The sequence below is a fragment of the Equus asinus genome, chromosome 4 (genome assembly GCF_041296235.1).
Source record: "Equus asinus isolate D_3611 breed Donkey chromosome 4, EquAss-T2T_v2, whole genome shotgun sequence".
Classification (NCBI taxonomy): Eukaryota; Metazoa; Chordata; class Mammalia; order Perissodactyla; family Equidae; genus Equus; species Equus asinus.
Window position 1 is genome coordinate 123,830,641 of NC_091793.1, and position 9,361 is coordinate 123,840,001.

Sequence of the window (9,361 nt, forward strand, 5' to 3'; positions counted from 1 at the left end):
AGCCTGGGAAAGTTATCCCACAAAGTTGTATGCACACTCTGAGCTCGCCCCTGAGATGTGCACATAAATCTGATCCTGAACATATCAAAGACTAAGAACTGAACAAACATGTAGACCACTGACCAGGTCCCATGCTGCTCAATGGGTGATGCACACATAGGATAAATACCAATAGCACTGTGAAGGCTTTGAAAACTGAACTGGCATTGGACCTATGGACCACAGAATGAAGGTTGGAAATTAAATTAGGTCAATTGTCTGCTAAAAGAAAATAATAACATTCTCCATAGGATTTAAATAAGACCTCAGCCCTATAACATAATGTTCAAAAAGTCCAGGATACAATCCAAAATTACTCAGCATCTAAGAACCAGGGAAATCTCGACTTGTGTGGGAAAAGACAATCAAGAGACTCCAATGCCAAGAGGACACAGATGTGGAATTATATGACAAAGACTCTACAACAGCTATTTTAAAATTCTTCATTATCGTGAGAACCCTTGAAACAAATAGAGAACTAAATGGAAATTTTAGAATGGGAAAAAACCCAATAGTTGAAATAAAAAATTCACTGGATAGGCTCAATAGCAGAGATGACAGGGGAAAGAGTCAGTCATCTTTAAGATAGATTGATAGAAATTATCAATAGAACAGAGAGAAAAAAGATTTAAAAAAAAAACGAACAGAGCCTTAGGGACCTGTGGGATAATAAAACATCAAACGTTCATGTCAGTATCTCAGAAGGAAAGGAGAAAGAGTACGGTGCTAAAAAATATTGGAAGAAATAATAGCTGAAACCTTCCCCAAATTGGTAAAACTCAGTGAATCCCAAATATGGTAAACCCAATGAAACCTATTCCCAGAAACAAAAGAACTTCTGAAAACTAAAGACAAAGAAAAAACTGGACAGCAGCCAGGGAAAAATGATGCTTACCTCTAGGGAAACAAAGATTTGGTTGACAGCATATTTCTCATCATAAACCATGAAGGACAGAAATAAATGGCATGATAAAGTTCAAGTGCTGAAAAAACAACAAAAACAAAAAACTGTCACCTCAGAATTCATTGAAAATAAACTTCAGGAATGAAGGTAAAATAAAGACATTCTCAGATGAAGGAAAAATAAGAAAATTTGTTGACAGCAGATCTGTTCTGAAAGAATTTAGTTTCCACTTGAGCTAAGCAATTAATCCTCAATGGCAACAGCACATCTGGTGGCTTGAACAATATTGTTCTACTCAAAATAAGAAAACTTCAAAAGAATGATGACTTGTGCTAAGAGGAATTGGCCAGGTGGAATTTGCTTTTACTGAGGAAAGACATATTGATGTAAAAATTTTCCTAGGGTGAATAGGAGCCATGGCCTTGAGGACATGTTCCAAGAGGAAGGACAAAAATGGCAAGTCACCTGAAACGATAACACGGTTCTGGAAAACAGGCCATACACTTAGAGCAGGCACTAAGATAACATGCCTAAACCCAGGGATGGGAATGAGCTTGCATGTCAACATAGGCTGGGTTCTTAGATATCATAATTCAAATGGTGTCTGAGGTGTCTCAGGCACAATGGGTGGGGTCACAGCAGAAGACCAGGGTATGCACTTATGCAATTTATGGGCCTCCTAGTGTATGGAGATAGGTAACTGGAGAAAGTAGCCTATTGTAGCGTACTTTAACAGCTTTAGTGCCATAACCCAGTGCTAAACAATCTTTTCCTATTGTGCAACTTGTGGAACTTTGACGAATCTTAAATGGGGCTAGAGTGTTTTCCATTGGAGATGTATGGGCTCTGTCATAAGACCCCACTCATTGAGAATCCTCATCTGTCACATGATGAAATTTGAGAAAAGAAATTTGACTACAGAATCCCGAAATGACAGAGACATGGCCTCTAACCTATACTCTTAAAATATATGGTATATGGGAAAAGGAGATTTTGAGAGGGAGGAAAGTAATTAGATAGTAATTATGTCTGGCTTTTATGGCAACCAAGTATTTATGGTACTACATGATACTGCTCTATAGTGTAACCCAGCAATTGTAGATAAAATTATTATTATAGAAGCGAAAAAAAAAAAAAGCTTGTGGCCAGCCCTGGTGGCCCACAGTATGGTGGCCCAGGTTTGGTTCCTGGGCGTGGCCCTCTACCGCTCTTTGGTGGCCATGCTGTGGCAGTGACCCAAGTACAAAATAGAGGAAGATTGGCACAGATGTTAGCTCAGGGTAAATCTTCCTCAGCAACCCCCCTCCCCAATTATGATAATATTGTTGGTGATCAAGTGTATTGGGAGACTGAATTAAAGATTCCTCAGAACAATTTTTCCTGTGGAGGAAAATTGGCTTGAAGAAAATTTAGACTTGATTAATGATAGATTGATTATAGCTATTAATCATCCAATAGATATATACTATGAAGTACAGACAGTTGTAGATCAGGAAGGCCAAAGAACTGTAAACTTAGTAAAAAGAATAAAGTCTGTGCTGGTATTCCTGGATGGTTCAGCTGCCTGTTTAAATCCATGTCAGTCCTTCACTGATTATTACAAATGCTTGGAATGTCGATGTGCATTATGATTGTTGATATGCTGTTTGATTGAGATGCATTGTTATAAGGCGAGTATTACTGTCAAACTAAGAGCGTTTTGTCATAAAAAGGTCTTGACTGCAGGTCAACAGTGCGGACTGTGTTGTGAGAATTAATTCCAACAGGCTTGGAATTATCCTGAGCTGTTCTACTGAGATAAGAATCGCACCTCTGCAGCCCTAATCCCTGGTCAAGGCACGAAATGTACTGAGTTATAGTGTTGCTTTGTAACCAAGGCCTGAGAGGAATTGTACCAGTTTGTCAGCATTATTTACTGATAACATTGAGACTGATGATTTGCATCGGGTCTCAGTGAGCCCCTGTAAGTCTCTGCTGTTGCAGCTGATTACGTAGCAAGAATATGCCTACGAGAGCAGCAGAATATATGAAACTTGGGCTGAGACCTCATTTCGGGCTCCCTGGTTTAGAGGTGCTCCGTGCACACATTGGTGATTCCTGCCTGAGAGTGAAAAGGCATCTGGTGGGGCCCTTACAGAGGAAGGACAATTGGAGCCTCTGCTGGGCCTGCCTGGACACCTTGCTCAGAGACAGCCTTCGGCTGTGATGCAGATCCTTGCTTGATGCTGTCATTATATTGTACCGTTTTCTAATGGATTTGTAAGCATTGCCATTTTGGGTCCCGTGAGTCTTCTTTAGCAGTCAACCCTTCTTTAACTGTTCCTGTCCGAATTCTAAATGGTGTTATGGGCCACGTGCTGGATGCTTGAAGGTCAGGTAATGTTCTACTCTGAACATGCCTCAAACTTGAGAGAGGCTTCCGTAAAGACTTTATAAGGTTCGGCAGAAGAATAATTTCCCAAGTTCATGTCCAACTTAATACAAAAATCACATATATCTGTAAAGGAGAGGGGACAAAAACTTTACAGGGAAAGAACAAATAAACTTATTTATTGCTGATATTTCCAGACATTTCTCATCTTAGAATGTCTAATGGTAGGGTTTTAAATTTTATATTTCAATTAAGCTTTGGCTGCGGTGGTCATGGAGATGCACCATTCAGAGCTCCTACATGAGAACCTGTTGTGGGAGCGTAATTGACTGTAGTCTTGAGCCACCAACCCTGTGAATTTGAGGCCAGGCTCTCCCCCAGGCAGTGACTCAGTGACCCCAGTCTCTCAGGCACTGACTGAGGATGGCAGGGTATTAGTGACCCCAGTCTCTCAGGCACTGACTGAGGATGGCAGGGTATTAGTGACAGCCCATTTCCGTCTGATATATGACTCCTCTAATGTCCAATGAACATATCAAAATTTAATCAAATTTTGGGCCACAATGCAAGTCTCAGTAGAATGAGAAAATTAATAAATAGCATAGTACAATTCTCTGGCCTCAATACAGTAACATTAAAATTAATAATAGACCTAGAAAAAGCCCAGAAAATAACGAACACATTCTCTCTATCAAAATGGTAAAAATATCCAAATTTTAACAATTAAGAAAAAATGATATGTTATGATCTATGAGATCAACTGAAGTAAGTTAGTTAGAAAGGCTGAAGTTTGTCTCTCTCCCCAAATTATGGCATAATATTTGCATTACAAAACAAGAAAGAATGAAAATAAATGGCTCAGTTGACAATAAATGTCCAGTGGAAGAACATTTAAAAAGACAACCAAACAAGGCGAGCAGAAGGAAAAAACCAATGAGGATAAAAGGTGAAATTAGAAACAAAGCATACAAATAACAAATACTTCAAGAGCTGTTTATTTGAAAAAACAAAACAATAGATAAGTTACCAGTTAACCTAATGAAAAAAATTTAAAAAGGGATTCAAAGAATAGAGATGGTAACTTCATGTGAGCATTTCTTATGTTCCTTCTACCCTAAAAATTAATCCATCTGCTCCTTCAGGACATCTGGAGATGGCTAGGAGCTGTCTGACTGAGGCTAAGCTTAGGCTATGGGAGAGGTCTGAGCAGAGCCAGCCTAAGACTTGGGCTAAGACCAACATAGACCCTAAGCATGTCCGTCTGTCCATAAGACACCCAGCAGATGCTGAAGAGTGGATGTGGCCTCCTGTGCCTGAGATTACAAAACAGGCTTCCAGAGAAATAGAGCTGCTGGAGGTGACAGAAAACAATATGAGCAAAAAATCCCAAACCACAGCAAAAAAAGCTTTCATAAAACCAAGTAGAGCAGAAAAAAGGGCCTCTAGAACTTTTGTTAAAGTAGTATTTTTGATCAAATTATTCTGAGTGAATTGAAGAAAAGCATCATTAATGTTGAGATCCAAAATAGTGTCAGATAGTAGTAGTTTAATGCATAAAGAAAACTTATGAGCCAAAAGTTTGAATAATACAATAATAATAAATAGTAAAATAAAGAATACGTAATAAAACGATAGTAATAAATCATATAATGTAAATAATAGGGCTCCATGGATAGAAATGGAAACAGTTGTAGGAGAGGCAGTAATTAAAAAATTAACAGAAGAAATTCTTATTCAGATGAAGAAAGACAAATACCTGCATTTTCTATGATGAAATTTACCCATTTAGGGTTTTCTGGTGTTTAAAATTTCATTAATAAAGAAGAAGAAAAATAAATCAGAATGGTTCCTCATCTGCGACACCAGCTGTTAGAATATGATTAAAAAACATTACAGACTAATGAGAGAACTGGAGCCCAAGCCACGCCAAGTTTACATTTATCTGCCAGGACAAAAGAAAGATATTTGAGAATACAAAAATATTTAGAATATGTATCATCCATATAAATCATGTGACGCAAACTGCAGAGGAAATAACTCTAATTAAACAACAAATGAATCCAAAGACTGTTCTCATCATGGGTGAAGGAGACGAGCAGAGCAAACAAGTGTCAGATGAACTAAGAGGAGGTATATGTGTACGGTTACAGCTGAATGTTCTGGATTGGAAATGCATAATGTAAGGCCAAATAAGGATCCTTGAAATGGAAAAGAATGCTACAATACTATTCCAGAAAAAATAGTGATAAAAAAGGGTAAAATAAAAAGTATTGTAAGAGTTTCATCTTATTGAGGTGTAGCAAATAGAAAGTTATGGAAAAAAGAGTTTGTTAGTATGGGAAATTGGTAGCTTTTCCCCCTTTCAAATAGTAGTACAAAAATATGCTTCTGATTACAATGCTAGGAAAAAGAAAGGAAAGGAAACAATAAACGTATGGTAACCCAATTAAATATCATTAAAAAGGACAAAGAAAGAAAGGAAAGGAAAGAAACAGCAATTAAATAAAACAGCAAAATGCAGGAAAAGGAAAACAAGAACACAATAGAGAAAAATAGGAAATAAAGCATGCGGGAGGGATTAGAAGACATACATATGAGTCATTACATAATATAGGAATGAATTGAAGTCCCTGGTTAAAAGATAGATTGGCTCAAAAAGCAAAACTGACATGATATTTTGAAGAAAAAAGTTAAGTGATTAGGGGCCAGCCCGGTGGTGCAGTGGTTAATTGTGCACGTTCCGCTTCGGCGGCCCCGGGTTCGCCGGTTCAGATACTGGGTGCGGCCATGGCACTGCTTGGCAAGCCATGCTGTGGTAGGCATCCTGCATATAAAGTGGAGGAAGATGGGCACGGATGTTAGCTCAGGGCCAGATTTCCTCAGCAAAAAAAAAAAAGGAGGATTGGCAGCAGATGTTAGCTCAGGGCTAATCTTCCTAAAAACACCTTAAGTGATTAGATAAGGGGATGAACAAAGAGATGATAGGCACACACAAGCAAAAGTAAAATCAGGAATGATTGTATTAATATGAGAAGGAATAATTTATCTATAAAACCAATAAATAAGAATAAAGATGGTCATTATATTTAGGAATACAAGGATACATTTATAAAACAATTATATTAGGAGAATTTTATTGCAGTTTTTCTGAGAATTGGACATGAATAGTAGACAAAAATAAGCAAATTTAATTTATTTTAAAAAATTTGGCTTAATAAATATATAAGGTCCTTAAATCTGTAGATATTATCTTTTTAAATTTTTCTATGAATTGGCTAAAAATTGATCAAATATTGGCCACAAAAAATGCATTTTAAAGTATGGAGAGTTTTACTAGGTAATTTCTCTGATTGTATTCATATAAAGTTAGAAATAAATAAAACATCATTGAAATATTAACTACCTGAAAATTAATAATCTCTCTCCTAAATAGTCCATGGATTAAAAAAATCAATTGAGAAATCAAAAATGATCTAGCAAAAAAGAAAGAAAAAATTTCATATCAAAACCCAGCAAAGAAACTCACTTAAATTAGAAACACACGCACAAACACACACCACACACCCATATACCACATACACACACACACACACACACGCACTATTCCAATGAAAGCCAAAAGGAAGTAGTTAATAAAGGTAAAAGTAGAGATTAATGAAATAAAAAATAAATAAAGTATAATCCAACAGCTTGTTCTTTGAAGAAGCCAATAAAGTAGACAAAACTCTTAGAAATTCAAAGGAAAAATGAGACAGAACAAATGAAAAAAGGAACATAGCCATAAAATTTGAAGTTATTAATGGATCTTAAGACAGTATAACGTAAATCTTTGGAACCAAATTAAAAAATCATGAAATCAATTGTTAACTAACAAGATATAAACTGACAAAGGAATAAAGAAGAATTGAAAATCTTGAATAAACCAATTAGTGATGACAAGATTGGAAGATCACTTAATCTACCATTGGAAATGGAATGAGGACCAGATGGTTCGACTAACTTTTAAAGATTAGAGAATTGTAATATTATTTAAACTGTTTAAAAACCCAGAAAAATCTGGAATTCTCCCTATTTTACTTATAATGCCAACATATCTTCAAACATAAATGTATTAAATGTGTGAATTATAGTACAAAAACAGAGGAAAAAAAAAGCTATTCACCATTCTCCTTTGTAAGTTTGGAAGCAGAAAGTCTAAATAAAATATTTATAAATAGCTTAGTAACTACCAAAGAATTTATCATGAATAAGAATTTTTATTGAGGAACACAAGGGTATTTCAGTACAAGAGAATTATCAAACTAATCCATTACATCAGAAATTAAAGAAGAAAACTTATAGAGCCATATTAATTACCAGAAAAACTATGGATAAAATTAAAGGCTATTCCTAATGTCGAAACTAAATCAAATAGGAATAATATGAAACAAATAAATTTTAATATAAGCTATCCTCCAAAATCTACAGCAAATAGTATTCCAAGGGGCAAAACATTAAAACCATTTAAATAATAAGGAACTACAAAGAAGTTCTTGATGTGGCCTTTATCATTCATATTTATTGTGGAGATTCTAGTAAATTCATTAAGAAAAATGATTGGTACAGACTTTGGCAAAGAAGAGCTGAAGGTGTCTTTTTGCTGATGATATATTTTATAACAAAGAAACCTAAAAGCCTCTAGTCCAAAAATAAAGATAAATCAATAAAATAATTTGGTATGGTAGCTGCACATAAAATAAATATACACAACAGAGATTTTTCTCTATGTTAGTGATAAACACTTAGCAACAGAAAAAGAAAATATTTTTCCTTCACATTAGCAAAAATATAAAATATTTATGAATGAGTTTAAAAATAAGGGCAGGACATAAAAGTCATAAAATTTAATTAAAAAAGCATAAAACAAGACTGAGAAAATGGAAAGACATTTTTACAAAAGGTTTGTGCAAATAAAATACCACCCATGTTTTTACATAGAGAGACAATGTCATAAAATACCATTCTTCCATAATTAATTAATTTTCAAACTTAATTCAATTCCAAATAGAACTCACTAGATATAGATATTTTTAAATTGGTTAACATTACCTTAAAGCTCATTTGAAAGTATCCAAGTATAAAGCAAAAAAGAAAACCACATAAACTAATTTTACTTATGAATATTAATATATCTAGTAGCTTCAAAGTATATATTTGAATAACTGGAATGAATTATCTAGAAAATAAAAAACCTTTTTTTCTGTGTTATCTACAGACTAAATGTAAAATGGGTAAGTTTTTCTATTCTCTCTCCTTTGCTGAGACAGAACTATGAACGTCTACTGATAATGGGCTGTGCACACTGAGGGTGGATTAACTATCATTTCACGGTGGGTCTCAATTCTGGCTGCACATTAGCTTCATCTGCCAAGCTTTGAAAAATCCTACTCCCCAGTCTGCAGACCAAACGAATTAAATCAGAAGCCCTTGGCTGGGACCCAGGCCTAAGTACCTGAAAAGGTCTACAAGCGAATACAATGTGAAGCCAGGTTGCAATTATTAAACAAAATCACATATTAGCAGGATTTTAAATTTCAGAAATTTAGTGACTTGCAGCCTGAGGTCAGCAAATGAGCTTAAAATAAAAATCTTTTGCAGAATCGTCATCTAATATTTTAACAATTTAAACCATTTTCTCAGTGCAAGGATCTGTTAATAGCTTGAAACTTGACTGAAGCAGTCATAGGAGCCACAGTCACTCCCTTGTGAAGCAGGCAGCACTTCCTAGTATTGAAATGAAACTGTAACCATTTCCAAATTTTGAGTTAAAGTTAACAAAATAGAATTATTCATTAAACAATTGAAACGAGCATTCAAAATAATTATTTTTCTCTAGTCAAGTCATTAGCATCCCTAAAAGGGAATATAATATCAGTATGTGTGGTGGTTAATTTTATGTGTCAACTTGGCCAGGCCACAGCACCCAGGTACTTGGTCACACACCAGTCTAGATGTTGCTGTGAAGATCATTTTTAGATGAGACTAACATTTAAATTGGTGGATTTTAA